At 44.5% G+C, this 17669-nt stretch overlaps 1 long non-coding RNA gene across 1 annotated transcript in view; it reads right to left on the reverse strand.

Moving 5' to 3' along the window:
• Positions 1 to 300: 300 nt before the first annotated feature.
• LOC309390710 overlaps positions 301 to 17669 on the reverse strand; it is a 30444-nt gene continuing 13075 nt past the window's right edge. Inside the window, exon 3 of the long non-coding RNA XR_014175168.1 lies at positions 301 to 359. This is a non-coding gene — a long non-coding RNA (uncharacterized lncRNA). The remainder of the gene's footprint in view (positions 360 to 17669) is intronic.

Genomic DNA, 17669 nt, shown 5'->3' on the forward strand with positions numbered 1-17669 from the left:
ACTTAAAATTTCTGGTTACTAAACAAGGACTACCTATATGTCCATCCATCAGTAAATACCTCTCTTAACACTTCCCTGATAAAAAGGGTGGAAAGAATTCCTGAAGCCATTCTCAACTGTTTTCCCTATCACATTTTTCAGTAAGCTACAACTAGCTGGGGAATTCTAGGAGTAGAAGCCCATATACCGGTATCTTAAAAGTAGATGAATTTGACAAACACTAATTTAGTTGTAGCTCTTTAAAAAGAATAAACTTGCTAAACCAATATGGTAAAGTGAATATCAAAAAAATTATTACCTGATTGTCTTATGTTCATTTGAATAGAAAGATGAAACATCAAGCTAGATATAGCATTTTTCTATGAAAAAAGCATAATTTGAATTGAGAAATTCAGACAGGAAGAAGAGATTTATCTTCACTCTGAGGTTCTTGTTTATCTTTGGAAGCAAAGCATACAGTAATCATATTAGTTCTTCCTTTGTCAAATAAAGGCTAACCCTAACCTTTATTTTAATTAGAGGTGGGGGGAGTTCCACTCCTCACAATATGTCATAGCCATAGCCAGGATCCCTCGGTTTCTCAGCCTCTAATCATCATCAGTTTAAATGCAATCAATGACTTCTTGCCACATCTGGAAACACAGCAACTAAGTAATTACAGCTTAATTGAAAGAATTTATGCTAGTCCTCAAGTTTTTATTAAGCCACTAACAAGCATGGCTTGAAAGATGTTAAGTCCTTCATTTCTCCTATCAGCCAGGATAAGGTCATCATTGTTAGATTTAATTATGAACTCTTAAACAAATTTTATTGCCTCGGGAATTAGATTTTAAAAACTGGCATTTTATTCCACTGCATATAACTTAGCAATATGAATCAAACTGCATTGCTTGCAAATATTGACCCATTCTCATGTTATGAATATCTACAAGCTTCAAGGGCTTCCTTATTAATTTGCAAAACAATGTTCTTGTGTAGTGCTCTGCTTCTACAGATCGAATCTGCCCACTGAAAAGAGAAACTCAGATGGTTTAGAGAACAGTGTTGTGTGTAAAAGCAGAAATCATTCAGGTTTGCAATGCTAATGGGCAAGGTCCATTTAGATGACGTGATTTCCATTGGATACTCCCTCAAGCCTTTTGTTTTGAGCATCAGATAGGGTCACCATATCATATGGCTCCAAGCTGGCAACAAAGAGGTACTGGAAATTCTTAACGCTTTTTTGGTTAATATTATAGAATAACTTAGCTACTGCAGGTCTGAATTGGAAATACTTTCAAATTATAGAAGATAGAGCAAGGTCGAGTAATACCTGTGCAGAGTTGGAAGGGACCTTGGAAGTCTTCGAGTCCAACCCCCTGCCTAGGCAGAAACCCTATACCATTCCAGACAAATAGCTATCCAACATCTTCTTAAAGACTTCCAGTGTTGGGGCATTCACAACTTCTGGAGGCAAGCTGATTAATTGTTCTAACTGTCAGGAAATTTATCCTCAGTCCTAAATTGCTTCTCTCCTTGATTAGTTTCCACCCACTGCTTCTTGTTCTACCCTCAGGTACCTTGGAGAATAGTTTGACTCCCTGTTCTTTGTGGCAACCCCATAGATATTGGAACAATGCTATAATGTCTCCCCTAGTCCTTCTTTCTATTAAACTAGAGGTAGCCAGTTCCTGCAACCGTTCTTCATATGATTTAGTCTCCAGTCCCCTTTTTTATTATCTTTGTTGCTCTTCTCTGCACTCTTTCTAGAGTCTCCACATCTTTTTTACATCGTGGCGACCAGAACTGAATGCAGTATTCCAAGTGTGGCCGTACCAAGGCATTATAAAGTGGTATTAACACTTCACCTGATCTTGATTCTATCCCTCTGTTTATGCAGCCTAGAACTGTGTTGGCTTTTTTGGCAGCTGCTGCACACTGCTGGCTCATATTTAAATGGTTGTCCACTAGGACTCCAAGATCCCTATCACAGTTACTACTATTGATCAAGGTACCACCTATACTGTACCTCTGCATTTCGTTTTTGTTGCCTAAATGTAGAACCTTACTCTTTTCACCATTGAATTTCATTTTATTTGACTGAAGGATCAGGATTACTCAACAAGTAGTCCCCGTCTCTGTGCATTTAGTGATATTATCCACTAGAGAGCAGTAGTGCACTCCAGTGCTAAAATAAATCCTATCACAATGCAAAACGTTGAGCTAATTTCTTGAATAAATTTGTCTATGTTGCTTTTCCAAAGCTGAAAAATGCTAAATTCTTCATTTCTCCTATGAGCCAGAATAATCTGTTTCTTGTGCATGTAATTTAATTTAATCACCTTCCTTCTAGTACTGTTTTTGTTAGATTATCCACGATGATGATCATGTCTGATTCTTGGCAATTCTGTGGTCCAGGTCTTCCCACATCTTCTGATCTTGCAGAACTTATCTAAGGTTTTCTATGCACTGGGTGGTATCAGCTTTGACGGGGTCCAGCCATCGTGTTCTTTGGCAGCCCAGTTTCCTTTTACAGATTATTCCAATTCCATATCAATTCCATTTTCCTCTATTTTTCCCCCTCCTTGACAAATGATATGCAAAAGAGGCATTTACTTACAAGATCTTTCACATATGAAACTACATTCTTATAGGGACACTTGTGGATTGATTTGTTTATTAAACACTTTGCATAACCTAAAGAATTCTCAGCCGAATATATCAAAAAGAAAATTAAAAACATAATAAGTAAATCACAACTTTTACTGTAAAAAGTAATCACAAACAGAGATAACATCAAAAAAGCCATGATAGGTGCCCACAGCCAGTCAATTAGATTCCAAAGCATGTTGAAACAGTTTTGATATTTGATGTCTGCTGTTTCTTAAACTGCAACAAGGTGGGAGCTGCACATACTTCTATGGGGGAGAGTATTTCATAAAGTGGCAGCAATAGAGTGTAATGGCTGAAATCAGATATAAATTTCTTTCTAGGACCCCTCTGGCTTACTTGCAAACATAACTGGCAGGGAGCAGGTTCCTCACCTGACATCACCCTGAAAAATCCAAAGGAACTTAGCAAAGAAATTTTGCTCACCACTTACAAGGATAAAATGAAATTGAGTAGAGACAGTTGGTTCCTAAGCAACCAACTAAGACAAAATCTAATAAGGAAATTGCACAAACTAATTTGGAGATAAGCACTTAATTGATCAATATTTCTCACTTGCTAACAAGAAAAAAATGATTATTTCCAACATCTGCATGCTCAAGGAAATGACCATTGTCTTACCTGAAGGGTCCTTTTCAGGGTGCTGCAACGGAGAGTCCAAAGAAGGGGTTAAACACAGCCAATCTGCCCAGAACTGAATTGAAAACTTTAAGCCACGCCTCTGGTGCCGACTCTCCTCAGATTTATTCAATGAAGACGTGGAACAGTTGCGCGCTGAAACTTCAACTGGAAGTCTAATATGGAACAAGTCAAAAATAGTCCAACAACAATAACAGAAACAACAAACAACACTGTGATTTCACAAACACCAGCGGAGAATAGACCCCAGGGCGGGGTGGACTCTCCGTTGCAGCGCCCTGAAAAGGACCCTTCAGGTAAGACAATGGTCATTTTCCAGGGCGCTGCTCTGGAGAGTCCAAAGAAGGGACATGCCCAAGCTAACTGTCACTAGGGCGGGAAGGCTCAGCCATCAGGGTCGCTCTGCTGGTATGGATGCCCTGAAGAACACGCCTCCCAAAGGCCCCTTCCGCCGATGCAAAACTGTCCAGTTTGTAATTTCGGACAAATGGAGACAGAGAAGTCCAGGTGGCCGCCTTGCAGATCTTTTCAATCGGTGCCTGTGTAGACCAGGCAGCTGTGGTGGCGGCGCTTCTAGTCGAATGTGCTGTGATATTGCGAGGCACAGGAACGGACTGTAAAACGTGGGCAAGCGCAATGCAGGCTCGCAGCCATCCGCCGATGGTAGATGAAGAGACCTTCTTGCCTTGAGAAGCTGGTTGAAAGGAGACGAATAGAGATTCGGATTTCCGAAAACTGGCCGTGCGCTTGATGTATCTGCGAATAGTCCTGCGCACATCCAGCATGTGCCAGCGCTTTTCCCTCGGGTGCCGAGGATGCAGGCAAAAATCCGGAAGGACCACCTCCTGCGCCCGATGAAACCAGGAATTGACCTTCGGAATGAAGGAAGGGTCCAGCCTCAGGATTACTCTGTCGTTACGAATGAGACACAAGTCCTCTCTGACTGACAAGGCAGCCAGTTCCGATATGCGACGAGCAGACGTGATAGCGACCAGAAAAACCGTCTTGAATGTGAGGTGTCTGAGACTGGCCGTCTTAATGGGCTCAAACGGGGGCCCGATGAGGGACCGCAACACTACATTGAGATCCCAAGATGGGTATCTGTGGACCACTGGGGGTCTCAGGTTGGTCGCTCCCCTGAGGAAACTGCGGATGGTCGGATTCCGGCCAAGAGATGCGTAGCCCTCAACTGAGAGGATGGTTGACAGGGCTGCCGCCTGGCGCCTCAGGGTGTTAGGTGCCAGGCCCTTGTCCAAACCTTCCTGCAGGAAGTCCAGGATGACAGGAACCGAAGCAAGGGGCGCAGACGTACCATGAGCCGTGCACCAGCTGGCGAAGGATTTCCAAGTGGCGTCGTAGATGCGCGTCGTGGACTGCCGTCGTGACGCTTGGATGGTACCAATCACCTTGTCTGACAACTTGCCTCTGCTTAGGAGATCCCTCTCAAGTGCCAGACGGCCCACTGCAGCCACTGGGGTTCTGGATGTTGAAGGGCCCCCTGGCTGAGAGAGATGTCCTGTGGAGGAATCCGCCACGGTGGTGTGATCGAAAGACTCACCAAGTCTGCAAACCAGGTTCTCCTGGGCCAGTACGGTGCTACCAGCAGCACCTCCGCCTCCTCTGCTGATCTTCCTGATGACTCTGGGAAGAAGAGGTAGCGGGGGGAAAGCGTAAAGCAGACCTTTCGGCCACGGGCCGTGCAGCACGTTGACTCCTTCCGCCCTCGGGTCGTGGAACCTTGTGAAGAACCGCGGAAGATGCGCGTTGGCCGCGGTGGCGAACAGGTCCACCAGCGGGAGGCGGAACCTCTGGGACAGTTGCTGGAACAGCAGCGGATGTAGACGCCACTCCGAGTGGTCGACTGTGGATCTGCTCAGCCAGTCCGCCTGGGTGTTGCTCGTGCCCGAGATGTGCTCCGCCTGAAGAGAAAGGAGATAACTCCCCGCCCATCGACCCAAGAGCTCCGCCTCCTTCATCAGGGATCTGGAGCGCGTTCCCCCCTGTCGATTGATGTGCGCCTTGGTGGCGACATTGTCTGTCATGATGCGCACGTGGTGGCCCTGAACGGTGCTCTGGAAGCGCTTCAGCGCAAGCCTGACTGCCCTCAGCTCCAGCCAGTTGATGCTGTGAGCGGCTTCGGAAGGGGACCACCTGCCCTGTGCGAGCTGGTTGTGGCAGTGGGCCCCCCAACCGAACAGGCTGGCATCCGTTGTGATGGTGAGCCTGACTGGCTCCTTGAATGGCGACCCCTTTAACAGGGCCGGAGACAACCACCACTTTAGAGAGCGACGTACCTCTGCTGGAACTGGAATCAGTCTTGTTGAGCTGTTTTCGTTTGTTCTTTGATATGGAAGCAGGAGCCACTGTAGGGGACGGGAGTGAAGTCTCGCCCAAGGCACGATTGACAGGCACGAGATCATCTTGCCGAGGAGCTGTGAGAGCTGAACCACCTTGACTAGACGTGACTGCTGCACCTGAACGACCATCTCCCGAAGGCTGGCCACCCTTTCCGGAGACAGGGATACCGTGCACGAGGTGGTGTCGATGACGGCCCCTAGATGCTTCTTTCTGGTCGTGGGAACGAGATGACTTTTTTCCAGGTTGATGGTGAACCCGTGGTCCCGGAGCGCCTGCATGGTGTGTTCTAGGTCGCTGACAGCTTGTTGATGCGATGATGACAGAATGAGAACATCGTCTAGGTAACAGTGGAGTCTGACCGGACGTGACCGTAGAAAAGCCGCCACGGCTGCGAGAACCTTTGTGAATGTCCTGGGCGCCGATGACAGGCCGAATGGCATTGCCCGGTACTGGTAATGGAGGCCCGCGTAAGAGAACCTCAGGAACTTGCGGTGGGCTTTGGGGATAGGGATGTGGAGGTAGGCCTCTTTGAGGTCTATGGACGTTAGTATATCGCCTGGCCTGATGCACCCCAAGATGGACTGGAGGGACTGCATCTTGAACCTGCGATATGTCACGTGGTGATTGAACCTCTTTAGATCTAATATCCCCCTCCACCCTCCTGAGTTTTTGGGGACCAGAAACAGGATGGAGTAAAACCCTCTTCCTTCCTGGCCTGCTGGGACAGGTTCTATGGCCCTGATCTCCTTGAGGTGCCTTATCTCCTGTTCCATGAGGGATCTTTTGACTAACCCTGAGGGAACTGGACACCGGATGAAGTGGCGGGGAGGGGGGGACCAGAATTCTAAAGTGAGACCCATGCGGACCGTTTGAAGAACCCACTGGTCCGACGTGGTCTGCTCCCATTTGGCGTGGAACAACTGCAACCGCCCTCCTATGGGAGCTGACCTGTGATGGTCATTTATACCTCCTAATGGGTCGGGAGCCGGAGCCCCCCCGAAATGGCCGCTTGGAGAAGGGCTGCTGGCGACCTCTGTCTCGAAAGGACTGACGGTCCTGAGACCGCTCACCCTGCTGGGGATACGCCCGATGATAGGGGGCGGAGCTGGTGGAGGGCTCATTGTTCCGAAAGGCCTGCCTCCTGTAAGAGCCAGGACCTTTACGATCAGGCTTTTTGGTGACTGATGGCATCACTTTCTTTTTGTCCTTGTTTTCCACAAGGACTGGATCAAGGACCTCACCAAATAGCTTGTCCCCTTTAAAGGGGGCAGTAACAAGCTTCCATTTGGAGCGCATATCCACATTCCAGCTTAAGCCACAGGAGGCGTCTGGAAGTAACATTAGACGCTAGGGCACGCGAGGCAAACTTAGCAGCATTCAGAGTGGCATCAGCAGTGTACTCTGTGGCTGCCATGATTTTATTGATATCCTGCCTGACTTTAACGTCCTTGGCAGGTATCTTCCTCAACAACTGCCTCAGCCACAGGAGAGCCGCCCTGGAGAAAAAGGAGGCTGAAGCGGAGGACTTAATGGCCCATGCAGCTGCCTGATGGGTCTTGTGACAAGCAGTTTCGGTTCTCTTGTCCTCAGCCTTGAGCCCCTCCAACAGGTCAGGAGGGAGCACAGAAGAGGAGGTAAGAGCCGCTACAGGGGGATCGATAGGAGGGAGCTTGAGCAGCTCCTCCAGGCTGGCATCCACCGTATATAGCTTCTTGTCATGGCTGCTGGGGGTAGCCATGGTAGCTGGCTGCGCCCACTGTCTTTGAACTAAATTGAGGAACATCTTGGGTACAGGAACTATTTCCTGGACCGAAATGGGTTCCTCAAAGAGATCCCCAGATAGATCATCAGGGTCTACAACCACCTGAGCTGGGGGGGTGGACCCCATGTGAGTTGAGATCTTAGCCTTATCTAAAATGGTTTTGAAATTATCCAAATTAAATAAGCCTGAAAAGGCCGGCTTTTTGGCGGGGCTTGCCTCATCCCCAGAGAATTCAGCTTCCTGCCTAGGAAGAAATTCCTCTTCTTCCTCCCAGTCTGACTCATCGGAGGCCACTGAAGAATGCAGGGACGGAGGTGGAAGGCTAGGAGTCATCTCTCTGGAATCCTCCTGGGGTTGCAAATGGTGGGTCTTGCGAGTGCGCTTGCCACCTTTTCGCATGCCTGCCTCAATGCCCTGGGAAATGGCCCTGTTAATTATTTCCTGCATTTCAGTGGATAGGTTAGGCCCTTGGTCCTCAATGGGGCGAACCCTTTGAGTGGGCCCGGGGATCGGCTGTTGAGGGGCTAAGGGCCCCATTGGAGCTGGTCCCTCATCCATATCAGAGGGACAGGCATAGAGATCTGCCTGATCAGCCATGGAATGGCCTGGAGAAGTTGCCATGGCCAAGGAATCCCCTTCCTCTTCACTATCAGAAATGGGGCCTCCCTGGGCTGGAGGAATTTCCCTGGAGGGCTCCCCAGGAGACACCGAAAGGGAAGATTGGGCCTGCTGTTGGGCTTTGGAAACCTGTATTTCTAAGGCCTTCTGTCGCCTTAATGGATCTTTGTCTAGGCCTGAGCCCTGCTTGGGGCCATGCCTGGAGTAAGGCTTACTCCCTCTAATGGCCTCCCTGGCAGCTTTCCCGGCCTGTCTTACAGGGGCTCTGGAAGAGACACCCTCAGAAGTCTCAGGGGCCTGATCTGCCATGGTAACAATCACTGGTTGGGACAGTAGGGGGATGGGAAAACCACCACTCACCACCTCCAGAAAGCCCACCGCAGCACGATGCTCCTGAGGAGACAGAGAAACTGCAAGGCCTGAAGTAGCTTGGAATTTCTTAGGCGCGAGCAGAATTCGCTCCTAGCGCCTGCAGGAGAGTAAAGGAGGCGACCCAGCAGGCCACGATCCCACGCCGCTATCACTTGCTTGGATTGGGGCCCAGGTCGCCGGTCACACCGGGCAAGTCTGACTCCACACGGCTCCTGCAAAGAGCCAGGCACCAGGCAGCTGCGGCAAAAAACTTTTAAAAGTAAAGCCGGAAGATTGCGCAATCCAAAATGGCGGCCGGAACTCACCGGAGCTTTTGCGCGCCAAATTTAAAGAGGGAAGAAGCCAAAATGGCTGCCCTGGAAGCCCACGCAGCAATTTGACTTGCTAGAAGCACAAATTGCAACGGAGGGCTTCCAGTGGGAATCGGCCCCCAGTAGGGGTGCCCCAACAGCGCTGGCGTCGGCACTCCGACCCACGCGCTTCCCCCAACAGCTGCCTGTGGCTTCTAGGAGCCAGAGCAAAGCCCCGGACTCCAGGAGAGCCGAAAGGGTGAGAAAAACCCAATTAAAAAGGGAAAAAAACAAACTTAAATTTAAACTCACCAGCCTGCTCTAAAAATCCTTAAATATGCTGTTTTAAAAAATTATTCTTCCTCTGGAGAGTCCAAGGAATCAATCTTAGAACTGGAGAAATCTTAAAGCGCGTCTACTGGGCTAGCTGAATTGAAAAAATCTGAGGAGAGTCGGCACCAGAGGCGTGGCTTAAAGTTTTCAATTCAGTTCTGGGCAGATTGGCTGTGTTTAACCCCTTCTTTGGACTCTCCAGAGCAGCGCCCTGGAAAAGCACGATTTCTTAACAAAAAACAAAAACAAAACAACCCCTGCTCGCTCTATGCAGCCAAATTTATCCAGTTTTTCCTGCATGGTTCAAGATCCTGACAGTAAATCAGAGCCCTAGAATTTCCCTTGTCACAACTCAAAATCTTCATATAAGATTTTCCTTTCTGTTCTCTGTTTCTCTTTCTTTGCAAGTTAGAGCTCAACGATCATTGTTCCAATAAAGTGAAATCATCTTCCTGGGTATGGGGCTCCATCTTTTGCATTTGGGGCAAGAGAAAGGGGAGGAAGTTCTTGATTTCACCAGGTGGGCAATTCGTCTCAAGCAAAACTATTCAGGAGACTATTCTTTGCCTTGAAGTATGTTCTGAAAAATCTTAAGACAAGATTTAGGCTGCGTGTTCTTTTGTAAAAAAACACTGATGAGGTTATTATCTTTCCTGGCATGTTAGAACTGGAGGTAATATGCAATGAAACCCCCCCCCCAAAAAACACCAACCCTTACTGTAACTTGCAACATTTCTTTGCAATCTGTGGAATGTCCAAAAGGTGCTTTTTCAAAAGGCAACTGGACTTTGTTTTTCCTTGAAGATGTTTCACTTCTCATCCAAGAATGAGAAGAAAGCATCTTCAAGGAAAATGAAGCCCAGTTGCCTTTTGAAAAAGCACCTGACCTGGATCACTGAGAATCTCCATAAATATTCAGGGAATGGCATCAGCCTACTCTCTTGGAGTCATCTAGTTCCTATAAGCTTTCCCAACCTATCCTTTTCATATCAATAAAAAGCAGCTTTTCTTCAAAACATATTCAGTTTCCTATATTTTTGGTGCTCCTGTCCCTGTTTTGTTCCTTCAGAATTTTCGTGTTTAATTTTTTGCTATTTAAGTGTCATAAATTTATATTTTCATTAAGAAAACCATTCTAAAAAATTTTACCTTCCTTTTTATATTTAAAGAAAAATGGAAGCATTTTTATTGAGATAATTTTATTCATTTCAATGTCTTGAATATATAGGTAAGAAGAACATAAATAAAAATGGTTAAAGTTGCCAGGAGATTTTAAAAATTACCTTGGGGAAATGTCTTTTGTCCTCTGACTTTAAGCAACAGTATGAAACTTACAAAAAATGCCCTGCTTGTCTGCCTGCACAAAAAAGTAAAAATGTTTTTTTACGAAAGGAAATAGAAATTGTATGGAACCAATGAACAGTCTAAATGTGTGGCCTGTGCTACATAGTTCTTCAGACTAATGGTATAAACTTCCTTTTTTTTAATCCCCTGCCTTTTTTTAATTCAAAAAGTGTAAATAATTCATGGCAATCCCATCAGTTTTGGCATACAACTTTTTACAGAATCAGGCCATAAATATATAGTCTTCCCTATGGAATTTGCAGCAAAGTATTTCCCATTACAGGCTATGAATAGAATAGAATAGAATAACAGGGTTGGAAGGGACCTTGGAGGTCTTGTAGTCCAACCCCGTGCTAAGGCAGGAAACCCTACACTACTTCAGACAAATAGAATAATTGGGTGTTGGGGACAGGAGAAGAAAATCCTTGGTTATTCCATTGTGCCAATGTTCAATAGTACCTATCAATTCCATGTTTTATGAGCAAGAGTCAGGATCTCTCGAAGTGTATTACTGAACTGCAACTCTTGGATGAGTCTTTACTCTTCTGTACCATTTGGTGTCACTGTAATCACTACATTTGAAAAATTGAGCTTTCAAGTATTCCTAGGTCAACAGTGATATGATACAGAATGGAATATAGACACACATTCCCAAGCCCTGTTATCCTGAAATTTGAATTTGAGCAGGAACTTGAAAAAAAAAGAAAATTGGATATTTCAAAACTCCTTTTCTGTCTTCTGTCCTTTCCACTGATATGAGCACAATTGTGACTTATTTTGATCTATTAGGCATTAATATTGATTATGCTGTTTAAAATGGTCCATATTTGCTGATCCATTATGAATGAAGTTTGCTAAAAGGACTTACCTTTAGTAGAGCAAAATTCACTCTAAAGAGACTGACCTATAAAGCTGGTGCCACAAACATGTACAATGCATACATTCTCAACAACCCTTCCCACTTCCCCACCCATATCCCAACATGCAAATCAGGCACAGACGCTCTGAATGGTTTAAATGACACATATTTCACAAGGCCTGCACTTTTTAGTGATGCTTCTTAAGCAGTAGCCATGACTAAGACTCAAGACTGTCTCTGTGTATATGTGTTATCACAATGATGACAGTTTAAACAGACCTTATCTGTGTATATTCAATCAATATTTATGAGGACTGATAAAGCTGTGTTCTGTGTTCAAGGAACTATTGCTTAGATGACACAAGGTTGATATTAATATTCACTGGCTCTTGTTTTCTTAGTGTGCTCATGAGAAGATTTATCCAAGGCATAAAAATGAATCTTTTAAAAGCTGCTAGACCAGGGGTGTCAAACTCATGTTGTAACAATGGCATCACGTGACGTATCAGGACTTCTCCCCCCCTTTGTTAAACCAAGTGTGGGCATGGCCAGCCTGTGATGGCTCGCGGGCTGCGAGTTTGACAATCCTGTACTAGACTCCCTGTACTAGACAACCCTGTACTAGACTACATTTAGGCAACAAAAATGAAATGCACAGGTACAGTATAGGTGGTACCTTGCTCAACGGTAGTAACTGTGAGAGGGATCTTGGAGTCCTAGTGGACAACCATTTAAATATGAGCCAGCAGTGTGCAGCAGCTGCCAAAAAAGCCAACACAGTTCTAGGCTGCATCAACAGAGGGATAGAATCAAGATCAGGTGAAGTGTTAATACCACTTTATAATGCCTTGGTAAGGCCACACTTGGAATACTGCATTCAGTTCTGGTCGCCATGATGTAGAAAAGATGTGGAGACTCTATAAAGAGTACAGAGAAGAGCAACAAAGATGATTAGGGAACTGGGGACTAAAACATGAAGAACGGTTGCAGGAACTGGGTATGTCTAGTTTAATAGAAAGAAGGACGAGGGGAGACATGATAGCAGTATTCCAATATCTCAGAGGTTGCCACAAAGAAGAGGGAGTCAAACTATTTTCCAAGGCACCAGAGGGTAGAACAAGAAGCAATGGGTGGAAACTAATCAAGGAGAGAAGCAACTTAGAACTGAGAAGAAACTTCCTGACAGAACAATTAATCAATGGAACAGCTTGCCTCCAGAAGTTGTGAATGCCCCAACACTGGAAGTCTTTAAGAAGATGTTGGATAGCCATTTGTCTGAAACGGTATAGGGTTTCCTGCCTAGGCAGGCGGTTGGACTAGAAGACCTCCAAGGTCCCTTCCAACTCTGCTATTGTATTATATTACTCAACTCATTGCTTTATCTCAGCTGGTTTCCATATTTACATTTCGTATTGAACTTTTGTGTCTCCTTTAATGATCTGGAAAGTTTGGCTAATCTATGCTTCACAGAAGCCATGAGAGCAAAACACTGGTCCTGGAAGTTGTAAGGCAGTCACAACCTATGGTGCAGCTGCTTCAAAAGCTTTCCTAGGCCATCTATGTATCATGCATGTGCAGTGATGGCAGCTTTACTTCACGTTCCCAGGAAAAAATGTTGCTGGGATACGCACACAGAGACAGCAGGTGCAATCAGAGAAATGTCTAGCATTATGCTGCTCCTTTCTTTATCTAGAATTTGACTCACTACATTATCTCAAGACTGTTCCTGTGTTGGATGCTTACTTTAACATCATGAATATCTTGAGGACAGAGGGCCTTGGAGACAGGTGGTAGTGGTTATCTAGTTATGATTTGCACTGGAACCTGTTTTGCATAGGAGTGCATTGTATTTTCCTGTGGTGGTGCTGAGACTACATTATCATTTTCTTTTGACAAATGCCTGCCTCTCCATCTATCCAGCTGCTCACTTTCTTTTTCTTGTGGCAACAATTCATAGCTGAGAAGAAAACTTAATTTAAAAAACGTCTGCCTGTTTCCCCCCCCCCCATCTTTTGGTTTGTACATTGCTTTCCTGATGATACTTTTATTTATGTGTTAATGATTTGTTTTTAATTCGGGGAGTGAAAATGTCAAGGTGTCAGTTGCAACCATATAATCAAAATCCTTCCCTTTTTTATTTGCTCTATGTACTGCTCCATGGTTTGGGTTTTTGGGGAGAAGACTTTATATCACTGTTGACTCATGGTGACTGCATGGATGAGTCCCTGTGGTTTTCTTGGAAGTGGTTTGCTGTGAACTGCTTCCTAGGGCTGAGAGACAATTTGCTATTTATTTCATGTTTTACAACTGGGCAACTGTAACCAGCTTAAGCATTTTGGGATGTGAACTGGAAAAGTGGGACAGAAATATCTTAATGAAAAACAAACTCACCAAGGACTTTCTTACAGAGAATGCTCTAAAAGAATTGTTGTTTCTCTCCCCCCCCCCCAATTAACATGCTATAGATCACTCTTCCCTTTGTGACAGGATAGCAACCCCCAGAATTCCTACCTGATATGCAGAAGGAAATTGTGGAAGTTGCTTTGCCAAACACCTCAAGGATGCCAAGCCATGAAAGGGGGTAAAAAAGGTCTAGAGTTTGTTTAACTTCAGTGCTGTTATCCTACCATATTCCCATAGGATAGCTTGCCTAAGCAAGCATGAAGAATTGCGTCTTAAGTTGTTCCTAAATAGTTCCTTGCACCATGCCAGTCATGCATTGAAATTGGCTTGGTTTATGCCTATTAATCATCATCATTATCATTGCATTTTTCCTGCAGGTGCAGGGTCTGCTTTTTGGCTCAACAAGTGCCATCTTGCATGATCAAGCATGACATCTGAGTCCAACTGGGCATTTTTCATGTCTGCATTTATTGTGTCTTCCCATATATGCAAATCCTTATTTCATTTTCATTTTCTTTCCCTTTCTCTCCGTTTCTTCCCCCCCCCCTCTGTTTTTATTTTTAAGTATGTTAATTTTTTTTTAAAGGAAAAAAATTACCCATCACTTTTCCTAATGTGGTTTGAGCAAGGCTATGGTAGTTGACTTCCTAGAATGGTGGGTTTCATCATCTGGAAAACTACTTGACTGAGAGGTCTGAGGCACAGAATGGTATGGGAGATATCCTCTTCTATGGTGTGTTCTCAGTATCTTCCCTTCTACTGTAATAGGTTTCAAGCATGAAACAGTATAGGAGGTGAAGAGAAGGCAGTTCTTAGTCCCCCTGCTTGGTGAAAGCCTTCCTATTATCTATCAGTTGGGTTACTTCTGAACATGGGTCTGTGCTTCTGAAAAAGCTTTAAAACCATATCCAATAATAGTCTACATGACAGGTTGCAGATATAGAGGAGGGGCTTGGGATCAAGCAGGAGGGAGATCTTCTGATATCTGCTCCACACTCATAACCCATCAATCAGGCTGTTTGTTGATGCAGGTTTAGTGCACTTTTGAAAGACGGCTAAACCCTGTACTAAATTGGTGTTTGCAAGGAGCTCACTTAAGACCTCACAGGTACATTGGAAAGCACTAATCCGATATTACTGTCCAGAATCTAGGAGTCTACTCTCTCATGCAACCCAGCCAAAATGGCCACGGAAGACAGCTCTCAGTGCTAGGAGTGTGGGATCATTCCTGCAGGAGCATAAAGTGGCCAGTAGGAATTTGCTAGATCTCACCACCTTATTGGTGTTGTTTGCTAGATCAGTGGTTCTCAACCTTGGCGACTTTAAGTCCTGTGGACTTCAACTCCCAGAATCCCCCAGCCAGCTGGGAGTTGAAGTCCACAGGACTTAAAGTTGCCAAGTTTGAGAAACACTGTGCTAGATCATGTTCATGACAAAAATTATGCCAGAAGAAAACAGGAAACACTATTGGAAAATTGGAACAGCTAAGGATGACCCAATTTGGTGGAGATATGAGTTGAGGATGAAGTAGACAACATCATGTGACACATGACAAAAAAATTGTTATTGGGGCATGTTTGTGCCACCATGAAAAAGTAACAAGGGATTCTTTTAGCAAGCTCACTATTGTGGTTGTATCTGCTTGGTAAAAGCTCTGACAATCGCAGGCAGATTCAGTAAGGGCACCTACCTCAGTAAAACAGGTCAGGTTCATCTAGACCAAGACCATTTTTTAAAAAAAAAATTACACCGATGAGTGAACATCAAAACAATAAGACTCAGTTGAGCTATTTCACAATTTCCTCTCCTCACATTCTCTACAGTGGTGGTTGCTTGGGTTAACAATAGTTGCATTTATAACATGATGTTGTCCTTGTAAATTGACATATAAGGGAGTATCATGAGCTTAGGTCACCTGCTCATACAGAGGAGGTTTCATTCTTTTTGTTTTAATCCTTCCATTCTTTTGGATGTTCACTCAGGAGTCGTATTTGATCATTTGTGGAAAGCAGTACCCTGATGTTCTGCCAAATATTGGCCGTGGTAGAATTACTAGAAGTGGTTAGGAAACAATAAAGGCAGTGTGTCTTCCATTAGATGAGAGAGAAAGAGGGTGGTTTCATTTTTATAATGTAATTATGTATATAAGTCCTTACCTGTTAGAAGTAAGAAAAAAGACTCTCTTTCTCTGTGGAGTGAGAAACTTTATGCTTTGGTTGTTCCAGAGATGGGCCATCTTTTCACTGCTAGAGTTATGGATAGAGTTCCATCAAGATCTCTAGCATGATTTTAAATTCAACAAAGATGCTTATATTATTTCCATTTCCTTCAGCTGATGCTCTTAACCTCCATGAATTTTCTTTTCTCCCACCCTTTCTGTCTCTTGATTACTCTATAGCTGTGCCTTTTCCTCTCTGTCTAATGTGTTGGATCTATAAATTTCAACCCCAGCCAGTATGGGGCAATGGGAATCATAGTCCCATTTGTATGAGTCTGTAAACACCAGGTTGGGAAGCCTGCCAAGCCATATACACATAAATATATTTGCTAGAGGTGCTTTATAACTATAAGGGCATTTGTGGAAACAATTGTTTCATGGATATAATGCACATTTAATCTAGCATGTGAAGCAACCACCCACCACGTAGAAGAGCAACATAAATAACCTTGGCAGAGATGCAAGTGACTCTATTCTCAAATATGGCCAGGATCATGATTCTGACAAGTCAGCTACTAATAGTTGCTGAAACTTTCTAAAATAAAGATGTTATTTGGAATTTTTCCACTTCTACACATATAAGAAACAATTTGGTCAGATGGCCCTTGAGTGGAAGAAAAGCCATTTGGATTGTTGTTGTTAGTTGCAAAATCGTGTCTGACCCATTGTGACTCCATGGACAACATTCCATGACCAACCGCACTCAACATATGGAACTGCATCTACATGGAGGGAAGTATGTAGTGGAGTACCCCAAGGCTCTGTTTTAGGCCCAGTACTCTTCAACATCTTCATCAATGATTTGGATGAGGGAATAAATGGAGAACTCATCAAATTTGCAGATGACACCAAGCTGGCAGGAATAGCCAACACTCCAGAGGATAGATTTAGGATACAGTGGGATCTTGACAACTTGAACATTGGGCACTATCTAATAAAATAAAATTCAATGGTGAAAAGAGTAAGGTTCTACATTTAGGCAACAAAAACGAAATGCACAGGTACAGTATAGATGGTACCTTGCTCAATAGTAGTAACTGTGAGAGGGATCTTGGAGTCCTAGTGGACAACCATTTAAATTTGAGCCAGCAGTGTGCAGCAGCTGCCAAAAAAGCTAACACAGTTCTATGCTGCATAAATAGAGGGATAGAATCAAGATCAGGTGAAGTGTTAATACCACTTTATAATGCCTTGGTAAGACCACACTTGGAATACTGCATTCAGTTCTGGTCGCCACGATGCAGAAAAGATGTGGAGACTCTAGAAAGAGTGCAGAGAAGAGCAACAAAGATGATTAGGGGACTGGAGACTAAAACATATGAAGAACGGTTGCAGGAACTGGGTATGTCTAGTTTAAGAGAAAGAAGGACTGGGGGAGACATGATAGCAGTGTTCCAATACCTCAGGGGTTGCCACAAAGAAGAGGGAGTCAAACTATTCTCCAAAGCACCTGAGGGTAGAACAAGAAGCAATGGGTGGAAACTAATCAAGGAGAGAAGCAACTTAGAACTGAGGAGAAATTTCCTGACAGTTAGAACAATTAATCAGTGGAACAGCTTGCCTCCAGAAGTTGTGAGTGCCTCAACACTGGAAGTCTTTAAGAAGATGTTGGATAGCCATTTGTCTGAAACGGTATAGGGTTTCCTGCCTAGGCAGGGTGTTGGACTAGAAGACCTCCAAGGTCCCTTCCAACTCTACTATTGTATTGTATTCCTCCAGGCTTTCCTATCCTCTACCATCCTCTGGAGTCCATTTAAGCTCACGGCAACTGCTTCAGTGACTCCATCCAGCCACCTAATTCTCTGTCATCTCTTCTTATTTTGC

Source organism: Natrix helvetica (genome assembly GCF_964273705.1).
Source record: "Natrix helvetica genome assembly, chromosome: 4".
Lineage (NCBI taxonomy): Eukaryota > Metazoa > Chordata > Lepidosauria > Squamata > Natricidae > Natrix > Natrix helvetica.